This window comes from Octodon degus, unplaced genomic scaffold, assembly GCF_000260255.1.
Source record: "Octodon degus isolate 3935 unplaced genomic scaffold, OctDeg1.0 scaffold00123, whole genome shotgun sequence".
Taxonomy (NCBI): Eukaryota; Metazoa; Chordata; class Mammalia; order Rodentia; family Octodontidae; genus Octodon; species Octodon degus.
The window spans coordinates 3,396,181-3,413,330 of record NW_004524699.1 but is presented as its reverse complement, the minus strand read 5'-3'; the positions used below and the strand labels follow the sequence as shown (position 1 = coordinate 3,413,330).

Genomic DNA, 17,150 nt, shown 5'->3' with positions numbered 1-17,150 from the left:
GCATGTGGTGCTGGGGGATTGAACCGCAGTCCTTGTGCTTTGCTAAGCTTGTTCTAAGTAGGTGCTTTAGACCACTGAGCCATCTCACCAGCCCTTAACAATGTTTTAAAATAAAAATATAAAGCAAAACCGGCCAGATTTAGTTGTGTAACAGTTTTTTAAATCAATAAATGACTTTTTGTCACATCAATTTTCACCAAAGATAATCAAAGAAATAGTCAATTTGTCTGTAGTGCTTGATTAAGAATGAATCTTATGGCTGGAGAGATGGTGGCAGTCTCACCATCTGCCTCGCAAGCTCACTGGCCTGAGTTAGATCCCCGGTACCACATGCTGTGCTGGCTCCAAAACCGGGTGTGGTGGTGTGCCCCTGCAGTCCCTGCAGTCCCAGCACTGGGGAGGCTGAGACAGGAGGATCACGAGGAGTCTGAGCTGTGTAGCGAAACCCTGGATCAATAAATAAATAAAAAATAAAAAAATTTTCAAAAAGAATGAATCTTGTTATCTTTTTAAAATGTCTTTTGACAAGTGAATTTTATTATCACTATTTTAGAGGAGAATCAGGACCGTGGCCGACAAAACGCTTAGAGGAGCTGTGGCTAGGACACTGTTGGTGAGGTCAGCATCTCACCAGGTAACCCAATCTTTGTACCTTATGTGGCACTGTAGGGTGGCAGGCAGGTTCAGACAGCCCCAGAAACGCTCATGCCGCCTGTGCCTGAGGTGGCACACAGGGGGCTTGGCGTCTAGGGGCTGCCTCTCCCACCTGCTGGGGCTTTGAAGCCTGCCTGTTCCCGCATCTGCTCAGGCTCAGATCCAGATGAGCTCTCGCAGGTTCTGGCATGTTGCCATCCGATTTGGGTGGTGCTGACGGCCGGCGCGGGCGTGCTGAGGGCCAGACCCAGCTTCCCCTCCCTGGCTGCTGCTCAGTGGCACGGGGTTGAGCTTGCAGCTCGGCCTCCCCTGCTGCTGTGGGGGCCACACTGCGGTCACGGTGGTCTTCCGCAAACACTGAAACAATCATATTGTTCTTTAACAAACAGTGGCGACATTTTCCCTAAATCTTGGGATTTAAAATTGGGGCACAGGGACTCTGAGGAAAACAGGAAATCCCACCTGTTGTGTGGAAAACAAAAGCGAGGGGCTGCGGGGAGCAGCTTTTTCATCCGTGGGTGGGGCTTTCTCTGCACCCCCAAGCCCAAGACTAACTATGAACTATGAACACAGAATGGCGGGCAGACAAACAGGTAAGGCACAAGACAGGTTACATCAGGGAGCACTTAGAGACTCACTGGCCACGCTTTAATAATTTCATTTCTGAGTTTTACGTTTATGGCTACAGAGACAAGCCTGCTCGAATTCTCCCTGGGAAACGCCAGCTAGCGCCTCAGCACTTAGGTGACTCGGGCCAGGTCTCCTGATTCTGTTGTTAATTTAACAGGGAGAGTTAAGCTGGTCAGAGGCAAAGCAGAAGGGCAGCAGGGGGTCGGGGCAAAGCAGCTGAGGGGGTCACCAGAGAGGGGACAGTGGTGGGGGCCGGGGCTCGAGCAGGTCACAGTCAGGAGCGGTGTCAGAGCTGGAGTCAGGAAAGGTAGGAGGTGAAGGGCTCAGGGGCACTTGTGGAGGTCACTAAGCATAAGCACTGGGCTGAAGGCGCGAGGGGAGAGGAGACAGCGGGAGTGGGAGCGGGAGTGAGAGACAAAGGATATAGAGCCGTAAAGGTCTCATCGAAAAGGACTTTAGGGTTTTCCCCAGCTATGGGAACAAAGACCAAGTACAGGACAGCGTGCTAATTTAGGGGACCAGGAGGGACCAGCACTCCCATCAGGAGCTTGGACTGAGGCCAGGCGGTGCTGCACAGGAAAGTGAGACCTTGTTTTCGATGAGAGTTTGGGGGTCAAACATGTGCTGATTTTAGGAAGACAGCCCAAGGGTGAGTCAGAAGGAACAGAGGACTCGTGGGCCTTGCCGAGTGTCCGCGCACGAGCGTGAAAGGCGGGGGACACTTGTCACCCCAGAGAGGAGGAGCGCGCGGCTGCCCGCGGGCCTTCCAGGCCAGGGAGATGCACACAGAAGGCCCAGCCGGCCTGGTAACAGCAGAGCACTGGACAAAGGCGGCAGGCCAGCTCCCGGGGGTCACGCAGTGGGCACAGGTCCACCGAGGAGGAGCTGCCACGAGCCTGTGCTGCATGTTGAGGGTGAGGGGAGTCCCGAAGGGAGAGAAGCGCCCCTTACCCTTGCGGGTGGCAGCAGCTGTCCTCCTTTATGCGCTGCGTTCAGTGTCCTCGAGTGTGGCTCTGGCCGTGGCCCCTCAGTAGCATGTGGGACATAAGCCTCTCTGCAGGGAGCCAAGGGGAGCTCCCAGCACATACCTAATGGGTGGTGGCAGTCAGGGTCACAACCTGGAGGCTGTTGGGCCACACTGGGAGGCACCCCAGCTGGGGACAGAATGGCAGCTGCCCAGAGGCCAATCTGCCAGCCACGCACAAGCACTGGAATGAGGGAGAGAGGGGAGGGGGGGGAGAGAGAGAGAGAGAGAGAGAGAGAGAGAGAGAGAGAGAGAGAGAGAGACAGACAGAGACAGACAGACACACACACAGGGAGACAGAGACAGACAGAAAGAGTGAGAGAGAGACAGAGAGACAGAGAGTCAGAGAGACAGAGAGAGAGACAGACAGATACAGGGAGACAGGGAGATAGAGAAAGACAGAGAGAGAAAGAGACAGAGAGAGAGAGAGAGACAGAGAGAGACAGAGACAGAGAGAGACAGAGAGAGGGACACAGGGAGACAGAGACAGAGAGAGAGAGACAGAGAGAGAGAGACAGAGAGAGAGAGAGAGAGAGAGAGAGAGAGTCAGAGAGTCAGAGAGAGAGAGAGAGAGCCCACACAGGACACCCAGATGCTGTACAACAAGGCAAAGCAGAGGCCGCTGGCGTGGATGATTCACACATTTTCTGTGGCCAGAGGAAAGATGAAAACACAGTCTATTTGGATCAGAGTACACTGTCAAGGGGACTGCTGGTGAGCTGAAGGGGCAGTGTGGTTTTTAAAGAGAAAAGTGTGGGCTGAAAGGAGGGAGTGGCCTGGGGCCAAGGGCTCGGGGACTGCGAGCGAGCCAAGCAAGCAAGAGCGAGCGAAGGAAACTGCAGGTCTCTGGAACAGCTCATCTGCTAGCAGATGCGTGGCTCTGAGGAGGGCTTGATGGAGGCTACGGTGGGCTCTCTGTGGTTACTGAGGCTGAAGTTAGCCCAAGGACATTTGACCAAGGCCCCTGGGAGTGCAGCCTGGGCTGGGTGCAGCGACCAGCACCACACGTGACAAGACCTCCTGGGAGGGGCTGACAGGAGGCTCCGTGTGGGTTTGTGGTGGGCAAGGAGGCTCCATCCCAGCTACAAGGCATTGCTAAGAAGGACTGACTGGAGCAGTGCCCCAAGCAAGGACCCAGGGAGAGAAAGACGGGGACAGGTAGATGGGACACAAAGGGGCAGGGAGGAGAAAGAACGGAGCATGGGGGAGGGGACTCAGCACAGTGTCCTTTCTAAGGTGCTGCTAGTTTTTATAGGAACGTGTGTCACTCTAGTAACAAGAAAACACTGCCCCAGTGACAATCTGCCTTTGGCTAAGACTGTCTCAAGGTTGTACCTTTCAGGAGTTGGGCCACACTTGCGATCACCTCCCCAAAGACACTCAAGGCTCCACCCATTGGTCTCCAGCGGGGGCACCGAAGCTGGCCATAGCCAGAGGCCTCCCCCACTCTGCCACCTGGCAGCCTGGGCCTCTTCCTCTGACGCAAGTCCCCCTGGGCCACCCTGCACTGGTCCCAGGCCTTCTGACAAGCTCAGATGCGGGTCCGCATGCCTGTGGGTGCACCTGCCGGCCCAGAGTGCAGGTCTCCCGGTGCGCCGTGATGGGTGGACGACACCCATCTCCCGTCCAGAGACAGACGGCAACTGTGGCAGGAAAGACGGCGGACACCAGAAGGGGCGGCAGGGCTTGAACAGGAATGTGTTTTTTAGCTGGGCCTTCAGCTCTTCCAGCTCTGAGAGGCAGTGCTGAGGGAAGCGGTTCTGGATTACGGTGGTGGTGCAGCTCAGAGATGCTCAGTGCAGACTTACTTGTTGAAGCAGACGAAAGGCAGGGAGAAGGGAGGGAGGGCCCATTTGCTTTCAAACCCACTTTCCAGCTGCAGGCTCACTGAGCGCAAAGAGCAGAGAGCACCCGTACCCCTGACTCCGACGCACGTGTGGCCTCCAGGGTGCCCCGCTGTCACCCGGGATGGCCCTGTTCTGACACAGCACCACCCGTGAGTGGGGGCCGCAGTCTACAGGAGGCGCCGCTCTTGGTGACGGGTGTCATGTGGGACCGGACAGATGGCATGTGTCTGTCATTCCAGAGTCGTCCCGAGTAGCCAGTGTCCCTAAGCCCTCTGGTTCCACCTCCTCCCCCTCCTGCCTCACTCTTTTGCTGTCCTGAGCTTGGCCTTTGCCCGAGTGTCACAGAGTTGGGACCCTACAGCTCGGCCTTTTCACCCGGTGCCGCTGGGTCAGTGTCCCCTCTTGGCTTGGCGGCCACTTCTCTGGGCGTGCTAAACAGCGCTCCAGACTCCAGGGCACCGCAATTCATATATCAGTTCGCCCGCCCAAGGAAGGACGCACTCATTGCTTCCAGGTTCAGCAAACTCTGAGAAAAACGCTTACGATTATGAGGCACACGTCTCGGTGTGAACGCGATTTTGGCTTCTTGTGTAAAAACCAGGTGTGATTGTGGACCGCATGGCAAAAGTATGTTTTGCTTTTTAAGAAAGTGCCGTGCTGTCTTCCAAGGAGCCATGCCATTTTTATTCCCCAAAGCAATGTCTGCACGTTCTTGCCGTTCCAGATTCGTGCCAGCATTTGGTATTGGCGGGCTTGTGAATTTGGGCCAGTCGTGTGCGGTGGTTTCTGCTGCGGTTTGATTATTTGCATTTCCTTGATGTTATATGTGGGTGGTCTTCTCAGGTGCTTGGTTTTTTTTCTTCTTTTTTTGTATTTTTTAGTAAGGGTCTGCAGGGTCTACAGGGTCTCACTATGAAGATCGGACTCGTAGTGATCCACCTGTGTTCAGCCCCCCAAGAGCTGGGATTACAGGTGCTCGCCACCATGCCCAATCTCAATCCCCATGTCAGTGGACCTTGGGGGCTGGGCCGGCACAACACACGGGATCGAACCCCCGGCCGCTGCGTCTGCCTAAGCAGGTGCTTTAATCCGCTGAGCTATCTGGCCGGCCCTTGGGTGCTTATTGCTGCCTGCATATCTTCTTTGGTGAGGTTTCTGTTAGGGTTTTGGGCCGATGTTATAAGGAAGTTTTTTTTTTTTTTTTTTTTTAATTGCTAAGTTTTAAGTGTCTGCTGGTTTGGGGTAGCAGCCCTTTATTAGATTCACCTTGTGCTAATATCCTCCCCCCACCCCCAGCTGTGGCTCCGTTTTTTGTGACAGTATCTCTCCTAGAGAGGAGAAATTTTTAATTTTAAAGACACTCAACTTATCGACTATTTCTTTCACGTATGCTAGCTTTGGCATTTTATCTAAAAAGTTGTAGTTAACCTGGGCCAGCTGGATTTCCCGTGTTAACTCCTAGGAAGTCTTATTTTGCACTTTACACGTAAGTCTGCAGTACACTTCAAGATGGTTTTCGTGAAGGGCTCGGGGTGTGTGTGCAGAACTGCGTGGCTGCAGGTGTGTTTCCAGGAGTTCTGGGCCACCAAAGAAGGGCTGGCTGTGTATGTATTAGAAGGGAAACCCACGTGACCCACAAAACACGGTGAAGACTTGAGTGGGTGTCCCCAGAGACATCCCCAGGAGACTGCGAGCATCTGCCAAAAAAAATAAAAATAAAAATAAAAACTGCCGGTTGGGTTTCTGGCTCCTTCAGCCCAATGTGTGCGTCCTTAAGAGCCACCTGCATTGGAGAAGGGACATTTCTGGGCGTCCACCTCCGCCAAGCGAGGCTCGGCTCGTGGGTGCGGTCTGGCACCCCGTGGGGCCTGGGCACCGCCTCTGCGTCGGCAGGCCAGTGTGCTTAACCCCGCTGCCTCTGCTGTGGACTGGGGGGCCCTGGCCCCCAGCTGTCACTTTCCCTTGCACAGCCTGTCTTCTGGCTTCTTAGTCCTGCAGGAGGCCCAGACAGGAAAACCAGACGAATCCAGAAACAGCGGGTTTGCTCCGCTTCAGACATGCTGCGGCAAGGTGGGTGATGAAATTCCCCTTGGGAAGCACACAGGCAGGCGGTGGGGTCCCAGGCTGTGCCAAAATCGGATGCAGATGGAGCCTCATGCCTGCTTATTTCTGTGGGAAGGTTTTCATGGTCACTGTATTATGCTCGGGGACTGCAATCTTCCGAAAGGCCCCGGGCTGAAGTACCAAAGTCACAGATTAATACAGCTGATACAGTAGAAAACCAGCCCAGCTGATTTAACGGCACAGAGCACTTTGACCAACAGTGTAAACACAGAATTTTCGGGCGGTGGGGTGGAGAATTTTCCAGGGCAGGTGGGCCTCTGTTTGTGTTGTAGAAGGCAGAACTGCAGCTCAGGCAGAGGTCCGGTTCTGCAGCTGCTGCCCACCGCGTGGCCTGGCTCAGCCTTTGTCCCTCTGACCCTATGCTCCCCCCTTAGGACTTTCCCTTGTGAAAGCCACGGAGCAGGAGGCAGTGGCCCGGCACATGCCGCGGCCTGCAGCTTTCAGCCTCTCTTTGCGGGGCAGTCCTGTTGAGATCACTCGCTTTCAGCTGGCCGTGCAGGGTCCTGGCGAATGAGCTCTGTGGGTGTCAGGGCCCAAGAACGCCGCCCGCAGATCATGGGAATGTGACCGCCACTTTCTAAACGAGGCGAACAGCCATGAAGATTGATTATGCAACAGGCCAGCAGACATCAGCAGCGGAACTGTCCGAGCGGTCCTGTGTCTACATGTATGTATTCATTTTCCCTCCCTTCTTTTTTTCTATTCTCCCTTCCCCCCTCCCCGTGGTTTCTTCCCTTTGAAAGGGTTCTTTCCCTTTCACAGCATCTATTGTGCCTTTCAGTTCTTTACTCTTTCAGTTTCTTACAACTATGGAGAGAACACGATGTTTGCACATGTGGGTCTGTTTTACTTCACTTCTGAGTGTGGGTGGGCTCTAGCTGCATCCATTTACCTAGAAGACCCTCACATTTAGTTTTCTTTATAGCTAATACTCCGTGGTACAAAAATATCATGTCTGTTTTATCCATTCCTCAGTTGGTGAGTACTGGAGTTGTTTCCAAGATTTAGCTCTTTGGGCTGGGGAGATGGTTCAGGAGAATAAGCGCTTGCCCAGCAAGCACAAGGGCCTGAGCTCAATCCTTGGTTCCACCAAAAAAAAAAAAAAAAAAAAAAAGAGGAAAAAAAATTGACCAAGATTTTTCTATTTAATGCTTAAACTTTTTTCTTCTTTTTGATATTTTTGACCAATTTTGCGTGCTTGTATCTGGCAAGCCGAGCAACTAATTTGAAGATAACAACATGCAATCTAGCAATCACTGCTGAATTGCTATCATTTTTTTTTCCTGTAAAAAAATATGTATTCAAAGTGAAGATACCAGTTTACAAATGAAGCTGTAGGAAATTGTTCATCAAAATTTTGTAGAGTCTTAATGGCAAGACAAATAGCCATGGCTTGGTGCAATGGTACATATAAATTAACCGAAATCACCAATATTTTGCGGGCATCTGTGATGAAAAATTAATAAAAATGGCCTCTATTTCCACAAAATAAAATTGTCCAAAAAATAAAAATAAAAAAAATAAAATTGTCCAAATTACTCCCCTGTTTTGAAATCATTTTCTCTTTTCTGTTCCAGTCATGATGTTTTCCCACCTGTACTAATAACCAACAACACCTCTGTGGTTGGCTTAGTGGCCAGTAACTGTGATTTCAAACAGACTCGAATTCTCTCTGCCAGGCTGAGTATCATTTTTTTTTGTTTTTTTTATTTTTTTTTTATTTTTATTTATTTGAGAGAGAGAGAGAGAGAGAGAGAGAGAGAGAGAGAGAGAGAGAGAGAGTGGTGTGTGTGTGTGTGTGGCCAGCTCAGCCCACCAGGGGGCGGGGCTGGCTGGCATGTGGTGCTGGGGGATTGAACCGCGGTCCCTGATGCCTTGCCAAGCTTGTTCTAAGTAGGTGCTTTTAGACCACTGAGCCATCTCTCCAGCCCCCTGAGTATCATTTTGTTTAGTGAAATTCTGTATCATTTCTAATTTTTTTTTACTACTTCTTTTCTCTCTCTCTTTTTAAAAAAGATTGATTATACATGAAAGGAACAACAATTACTTTCCTTCACCTCCAATCAAAGCCTGTACACCCTGTAGATCCCCCTGAGACAGGAGAACTGGGTCCTCCCCAAAGGAGTTTTCCACTTTTCTTCATGTTTTAGAAAGTCTAGCCCCTGACCAGTGGGGCGGTAGCAGCAGGTGGGAGCGTGTTCTCCTCACCCCTGTCTGGCTGCTTGGATGACAGCCACTACTACACTGGGGTACACTGGGGTACATGGTGACGGTGCCAGGCCTGTGGGATATGGTGGAGGTAGCTGTCCTGCTCCCTGTGCCTGCTGCTGCCACTTTCAGCGTGAGACAGCGGAAGCCTGGATCGCCACGCTGTGCCCTCAAGGCGCTGAGGGGTCACCGGCGCGGCCACCACTACTGTCACCGTGCCTGCCTCAGCTTCAGCCCTTGCCATAGCAAGGCCTGAGCACCCTGGCACGTGTGGGGCTCCTGTAGCGACCATCACTATGCCTGGCCACGCCATCCTCGTAGTCCTAGCAGCCACCTTCCTAGACAGTACTTCTGCAACCCTCATGGCAAACCAGTATCTGCCCACTATCTGCAAGCCCAGGACAGGCTGGGTCAGAGGATCTTTCCTTGGCTTTCTCAACTGAGGAGAAGGAGCGACCATCCTAAGAGCTCTCAGCACTGAGCAGCAGCGGCACCGACAACCGCTAACGCTAAGAGCCGACACACTGACAGAAGTGAGGCTTCGCAGTTCTTGTGATTTCTCTGTGAATGAAGCGAAAGAATCCTTGGGTGACAGGCAACAGTCCTGGTTCTTTGCCCCATAAGGACGCCTGATCCTCCGTGAAGCAGTTCGACACCTGGGTTCCCATTTGTTTGTGAGCGGCTGCCTCAGGGATAACTGTCCCCTGCAAAGCTCAGCGCTTCCATGCTGCAGGGAAAATGGGCCTGGTGCTGTGGCTTGGCCTAGCTGTCTCCCCAAAGCCTCATGCAGTCATAGCGCGGCTTCTAGAGTTTGTGGTTGATTCTTGACCTGCTGCTGGGACATGGGTGTGGGTGCTGCCCCCGCCCTGGGTGGCCAGGCAGTATAGGGCAGGGAGAGAGGCTTGCCCTCTGCTGCCGCTCCACCTTTCTGCTCTTGCTGTTTTGCGCTGCCATGAGCTGCTGCCCCCTGCCATGTGCCGCTCTTCCTCGGAGCCAGCTGAGTATGGATTGAAAGCTCCACAAAGAGCAAGCTAAATAAACATTACCTTCCTAAATTCTGGGCCTTGAGTATTTTGTCCCAGCAGCGAGAGAAGAGTAACAAGACACTTGGCTGGGCCACGGTCCTAGCTGTCGGCTCTCGTGGACCTGGGCGTGGTGGCTTGCGTGGATACGCACCTACATGGGGCCGTGTTTTCAGGTCTGGGGGTGCCTGGGGCCTTGCAGCTCCAGCACTTGCTGTGTGGTTTCTCCCCTCGGTTGCCGTGGGGCCTGGGTCCCTCCGTGTTGTTTCTCTGTTTCTTCTCAGTCTCTTACTGACCCAGTCTCAGAACTCTGGGGAGCCTGTTGCTCTCCCGAGCTCCAGGTAGCTCTGCAGGGTTTTTAAAAATAAACATCTGGACCCATGAGAGTTATGGCTCCAAGCAGAAGAAATGATACCTGCGCAACTTAAGCAGAAACAGAATTTAATTAATTGAGTTGTTTTTTATCCTTTCCCAGAAAGAGATGTGGATAACAGCTTGTGCCTGTGTGGACCTCGGAGGCACCATGGGCATGCCACAGGGCTCCTGGGGACTCTGGATGCCAGGGTTACTTGGGGGGACATGTGTTCTCAGTTCTCAGCACCTTGATGTCACACGGACCTAAGTTGTGATTCAACTTGTGACATTTTGATTGTTTTATTTACTTGGTACAGGGTCTTGCTACCCAGCTTGGACTCATAGTGATTCTCCTGTTTCAGCCTCCCCAGCACTGGGCTTACAGGCATGTGCCACCATGCCTGGTCTCGGTGGCCGACACGGCATGCCCAGGAACCTGGGGCCAGCACAGCATGCAGTACCAGGGATTGAACCCGGGTCCTTGTGCTTGCCTGGCAGGGATTTAGACTGCCGAGCTATTTTCCCAGCCCAACTTGTGATACTTTAAACTGGAAGCTTCATGGTATTTTATTATGAAAGTCCCAACCAACACACACACACACACACACACACACACACACACCCCTGCATGCACACATACAGACATGCACACATGCAGAGGCACATACACAGGCACACACAGCTATGAACATGCATAGATACACACAGGCAAACACATGTCGCCACTGCCTCAGATATACACACAAACAGGGACATGCCAACACTCGTGGCTACTGACACAAACACACATGAACACGCACAGAGACACAGATATCCAGAGACAGGTAGACACACATAAACACACAGAGACACACAAAGCCACCAACACACAGAGACACATACGATAGCCATAGACAAAGAGAGATGCAAAAACAAACCAATGCATAAAGACACACACAGAGAAATGCAGGCACACGCCGCCCACAGACGCTGGACGTGAGGAGAACCACACACACACACACACACACACACACACACACGCACAGGCCCAGATGCAGAACCCTTCTGTGATGGGCTGCACATGCTTGGTGAGGACACCTCCCACTGTCCTGTGGGCAGGCGGAGGACCCTCCACAGCGCATGCCCCGCCAGCCCTGGCCGCCTGCTTCCGCTCAGCCCCAGGTAGGCCTCAGCCTGGGAGCCAGCTGGTGACCCGCTGTCCCCGCACGGCCTGCTCTGTGCCATCCAACTCCCTGCCGCCCCTGCAGAGACTCAGGGACAGCCATCCTCTGTCATGACCTCTAGGGTACACAGGCTCCAAGCACAGGAGCAGCACAGCGGGGCCTGGGGGGCTTGGAAGGTTCTGGAGCTGGTAGGCGAGAAATCACCCTCCAAATCTCTTTGGAGTAAGAACTGGAGGGAGAAGGTTGCTACGCGTGCTTGCCCAGAGAAGCATGCACAAAGTACACACACAGAAACTCACAAAAATGCACACAGAGGCACGTACAGGCCCTGATGTGCACACCCGGAGACACGCATGTGCAGACACAATGGTGCACACGCCCACATGCAGACATGCAAACATGCCCACAGTACAGACACGCACAGGCAGGCACACGCACAATGACACGCGCACACGCAGGGACACATGCACGCAGAGAGAGGCACAGAAGCACACACTGTGGCAGTGTACGCAGGCTGCCCACAGGGGCACAAGTGGGATCACACGACCCAGGAGCCGGGGGCGCTGGTGGGGACCCAGGCATGGGGGCCGCAGTCGGGGGCTTGGGGGAGATGTTTGGAGAGGGGCTGGGCTCTGTGCTCAGAGTCCCAAGGCGCAGTGTGTCTTTTGTTGGGCACTGGGGGCTGGGTCAGGACCAGGGCTGACCTGACTCCTGGGAGGGGAGCGAGCAGCCTCTGGGCTCCCATTTCTGGGGCGCACCCTTCCCGTGCTGATAACACCATTCTTTTGAACAAGGCCGCTTCAGAGTGAGGCCAAGGACAGGCACCTTGGCACCACCCACTCGCGCCCAGCCAAACAGAACAATACCAGCAGCCCCAGAGCTCGGGCTTTGGAGCCTTTGTGCAGACGCAGGAGGGTGGGATTTGGCTGCAGGGCTGCCCAGCATGGGACGAACACAGTGGCTCTGGGGAGCCCAGGAGCACAGAGCTGAGATGGGGACCACGCAGGTGGCCTTGGAGTGCAGGGCTGAGCCTACCCTCTGTGGGGAGAGCCACGAGGCCTCTTCTGACCATCCCCCTTTGAGAGGCGACAGCCCTGGGGCATTCTGGTTGTGAGGACAGACTGTAAAGGTCAGAGTCCCTGGAATGTTGGTCAGATGTGCAGGTGGATGTCACCCAGGGGCTCTATGTCACGACACTGGGTCTGTGGCAAGGGAGAAGGTTGCCAGAGGTCCCTAGGGACAGCAAGGTGTCTTTAGAAGCTGAGGGTGGCTTAGCGAGGCCCCTGCAGACTGGCCCCAGCCGAGTGCATCCTGCCATGCTGCCCAGGCACCTGCTTCCAGCCTTGGTCTGCCCGTGGGCTTCTCAGAGCTTCTTGGCATCATTTGGGCGGAATCGGATTCAGGAACTGAGTTCATGGTGAGAGGCTCATGCATGATGATCCTCATAAATCCATAGGCTGTACAAGAATTTTTTATCTAAAAAAATCATGGTGTGTTTTGTCACAAGCTTTGAAACCCTGGAGAAGATCAGATGTCAACCCAGGCCCTGTCGCTGTTGAACAAAGGTGCCCTGTGGCAGCTTGCTGTATCTGTGATGGCCTAGTCCTGGAAGCTACACTGACCAAAGTGGCTCTAGAGTCCAGGCCAGTGTCCAGACAGCCTGGCCCGTCCAGCTGCTGGGCCACGCATTGGGGCCCTGCCCTTGCAGGGCCCGCAGCTGCTGGCCACCCAGTCTGGGGACGCCAGCTCCCTTCCTGCCCCTTGGCACCGAACCCTCGGCCTGGGTCCTCCATGCTCCCCTCCCCAAGGTGCTGGGGCAGACGTGGCAGGACCCACCCATGGCTCTGAGGCCCTGGGGGTGGGAGGGGGCAAGGGCATGCGGAGTCCAGGCTGGGAACAAGGTGGGAGCTGCTGCTGAGGCGGGCGCAGGGTCACGCGTTTAAGCCTCCTGTAACTGCTGTGCGCAGTGACTTCAGGGTCTGCACTACTTGTCATTTGGTACTAGAAGAGCACTGGTGAGTCCAATGTTTAGGATGCCTGGAAGGGCACAGAGGAATGGCCCAGGGCCTTGTGGGCTGGTGCCACCCCCATAGCGATGACTGTGGTCACTCAGCCACACGTGGCTCGCCAGCCGTCAGGCCCGAGCTCTGTCCACTCTGGTGCCCACCACATTCTCCCATCTCATCCTCATAAATGGAGAAGTCCATCCTGTCCCTTTGGGTAACCTTTCTGGGCTGCCCAGCAGCCCGCACAGGAACTGTAATCAGAGCCCCTTCCAGAGTTGTATGGCCCTGTGGGCTTTTGGCTCTCTTCCAGGGCTCCTGTGGAAGTGGCCCTGTTGTCACCAGTTCCCCTCTGTCTCTGCCAGTGGCTGAGGACTCCCAGCCTGCTGAGACCCAGAACCAAGGCCTCTTCTGCTGCTGCTCCCCTGCCAGCTCCATGCTGCGTCCCCTTTCCATGGCTTCTCCCCGGCCCCCGCTGCCTCTGCTCAGGGACACCTTCTGTCTTCCATCCCGCAGGACTTGGGGACCCTGGTACATAATACACTTGGCAGGGCACACGCCTATTGACGCCAAGAGGACCCACCCACTTCCTCCCTCCACGCTGGGCAGACCCAGTTGGAGTGGGCGTGAGATCCCTACACACATGCTCCTCTCCCTGTGTTCTTAGCTCCGCCTTCATCTCCCACAAGGTCCCCGAACTCAGTGTGCCCCTCTGGGCTATGGCGTCCCTTCCTGTTACCTTGGCAATGGGCCGGGCGCCCTCTATAGCCATTGCAACGAGGCTCAGACGCGAGCCCAGCCTGGAGGCGGGTGTCCACCTACTGTGCGCTGTGCTGATGCTCACCGTGACCCCAGCCTTCCAGCGCAGCACCACCCGTCACCAGAGAAGCCCGGTAGGAGGGCTGTGCTTGTTTCTACACCGACAGAACGAGTAGATTCTTGATGACTGTGCTCTGGGTCTGGCAAGCTCAGACTGGCTGGGGTGGGGGCAGGCAGATAGAGGACTCTGTTCTGGGGGACTCTGCAGAGAAGCAGCAGGCTGTCCAGGCCAGGTGGGAAAGGAGCCAGCTGGGCAGGTCAGGCTGCCTTGAGTCCATGGTGTGGCTGTCTTTCTCTCCACACCACCTGCCTGACGTGTCCCCTGCTGGTGCCTGGGTCGGGATCCAGCTGAGGACGAGAGGCCAAGAACTTAGAGACTTCTTCACTCCTGAGACTCAGAAAGGCTGGGAACAGCTTCCTGCACGGGGACTGGAGGGAGCTTCGAGGAGGGCAGGTTGTACAGGGTGCCCAGATTCGTGGCCCAATTTGGGGCGGCAGCAGGATTTGGGGTGGTGTGCTGCGGCCAGCAGGAGGGGCCTGGAGTGCACCCTCGGGAGGTCAGAGCCTAGGAGACCTGAAGATCCTCGCGGGAGCCAAGGACACGCGTGGAGACCTTCTTCTGCAGACTTGCTATCTTAGTATCTTGCTCATGCGAGGACGACACGCTCAGCTCACAGGAGGACAGGTTTATTTTCACTCAGTTTCAGCCCATATTGGGTGGGCTTGCTGTGGAGACGGTAGGGTCGAAGGGCCTGCCTTAAATAAAACCTGAAGCAGAGACCAGGACCGAGACTAAGGCGTGAGGCGCGAGGGGCTGGGAAGGGAGTAAGCCCTCCCAGCTCACGCCCCCAACTAGGCTGCCCCCTCACAGCAGGTCAACCCAGGTTCAACTCACTTTTCACCTTCCGCAGCTTCCTGCTTAGGAGCGTGCAAACCTTTGAGCAACACTCCAGATGTGAACTACCTCATGGGTGAGGCTGCAGATAGACTCTGTGAGCCAGGCCGGGAGATGGTTCTGCTCAGCAGGGCCTCAGGCTGCTTGTGGCTCGAGTCCTCTGTGACATGCGGGTCCCTCTGTGTCCGGGACCAGGCTCTGGAGGGGTTATGGTGCTGACCATGAAGGGCACTCTGGCTGTGTTGGAAAAGCTCTTATTCCCAGTGCTCTGAAGTCTGGATCACCGCAGCTGAGGCAGCCGAGGACACAGGACACGGGCTGCTGACATCCCCAGCCCAGAGCAGTAAGGCTGCCGCCCTTAGAGATCGAAGGGCTCTCTTGATTGGCGAGGTTTCCTGCCTGTGTTCCTCATTTTTGAGGGCTTTTTGCCCAGGAGGTGGTATGTGCCCTCCTCTTCTTGTACCCCAAATCTGTGGAAACCCCAGTAAGTACCTTGATCTGGAAGAGTCCTTGTCTTTACTCCTGAGAGACGTTGGAGCATCTTGGGCTCCCCCAAAACCACACCGCTTGTCTCCTTCTATCTAAGCTTTGTCCTTACCTTGCTTAGCAGACTGGGCTGAGGCTAAGCCGCTGCACCTCCCCTTCCTACCTTATGCTCTGTCCAGTTCAGAGCTGTCCTGAAGGAGGGCCTGGGGCAGGACACGTGCGGGCCTGAGATATGCCCAGGAGGAGATTCCGTACCTGTCTTCTGCTCTGCAGGGTCAGGGCCAGCGAGACTGCCTGCGATGAAGTCTTCAGACCACAGCCGCTGGGGATGTCAGCCTCGCCTCGGCCAAGCTCACCTGTGCAGGGTCCTGCCTTCCCCCACACACTTTCTCTGTAACTCCAGCTCCCCCAGCATCTGGGAGTGTGCGGAGTGGAGAGGACTGAACGGAGCCCAGGTTGTCGTCCTGCCCAGGCCAGTCACAAGGAGGGATTCTTCTCCTTTTTCTTCTCACCATTTATTCACAATTTCTCTGTAAATGAAGACCACATGAACGCCCCTGCTCACCTGTTATCTTTTCTAAGCCTGTAGACGCTGTGAGCTGGTCTGGGATTCCCAGCAAAAGGAAGGAGCACCCCAGATCCTGCCTGGCAGGAGCCACTGGGGACCCAGCCGCCCTGCTGCCTTCAGGCTGAACTCTGGTGGGAAGGGAGGTGGTGCCTGGGGCCCACCCTGGGGTCCTGATGGCTCAGTTTTGGTTTAATCAGGTGGGGGAAGACGCTCAGAGTTGACCTTGACAATGGCGAAGAAAGGGTTCTGTCACACACAGTTCCCTACCTGGTGGCTCCTACGGCAGTCAGGCCCACAGGGCGCAGCAGCAGGACAAGCCAGGAAGGTGGAGATAGGAGCTGGCGCAGAGCCTGCCCGGGGCCTGGGAGGGGAGGGCAGTGCAAAACAGGCTGCGCTGAAGGGCAGCACAAGCCCTGGCTCGTGCGGGGAGTTCCACGGCCCTGGCATTTGCAATGGCTCCTCGAGGCCTGGCATTTGTCACAGCAATGGCCCAGGCTGAGAGGTCCTGATGGAGAGCAGGAGTGTGCTCTGCACGTGGGCAGGAGGGCTTGCAGTGGCTTTCGCTGCTGAGAGAGAGAGAGAGAGAGAGAGAGAGAGAGAGAGAGAGAGAGAGAGAGAGAGATTATCTGACCTGGAGAGCCGGCGCTCTGGAGTGGCAGTCCCCAACCTTTTTTAAACAAAGGAACAGCTTGATGGAAGCCACATTTTCCGTGGAGCAGGGGTGGTGGCAGCAGTTTAGGGATGGCTCAAAGGAATCTGCAACCTAGAGCTCGCGCAATCGCAGTTCTGAGTAGGATTTGAACTCCCACGAGAATCTTGTGTCGCTGTTGATACTAGATTTTTGGTACCCCTGACAGGCTGTGAGTACAGACACAGACCAGACACGGATGACTCTGTGCCCGCCACTGCACGGCCCCTCCACTGCCCCTCTGTGGGGCCTGGGTGCTAGGAGCTCACAGACAGGCGCCAGCTCGGGCTCTGGGGTGGACCACCCCTGCCCGGAAGTACCTTTAAGTTGTGTCCTCTTTTGGAGAGGACATCATTGCTATGAACATTCACAAACAAGGGTTTGAGCAAACATGAATGTTTGCCACTCTTTGCTTGTTTTTTTTCTTTTAATAGTTTTTAGAAGTGCTAAGTTTCTTTTTTTCCCCCCATAATTTTATTGAGAAACAAATAGCAATGAGACAGTTTCCAATCAAATTGGTAGGACAGTTTTAATAATTAACACATTGCATACTCTCTTCCCAGTGGTTAATTGCTGTACAAGATGCGGACATGATATCCTATTTACAAACACTATTAGGACAAATCCCTTTATTCATTAAGAGAATGTAACTATATATCTATCCT

General features: G+C 54.5%; 1 protein-coding gene across 1 annotated transcript in view; it reads left to right on the top strand.

Moving 5' to 3' along the window:
* LOC111812415 (odorant-binding protein 2b-like) overlaps positions 1-17,150 on the top strand; it is a 27,791-nt gene that overhangs the window by 5,068 nt on the left and 5,573 nt on the right. The window lies entirely within an intron of this gene.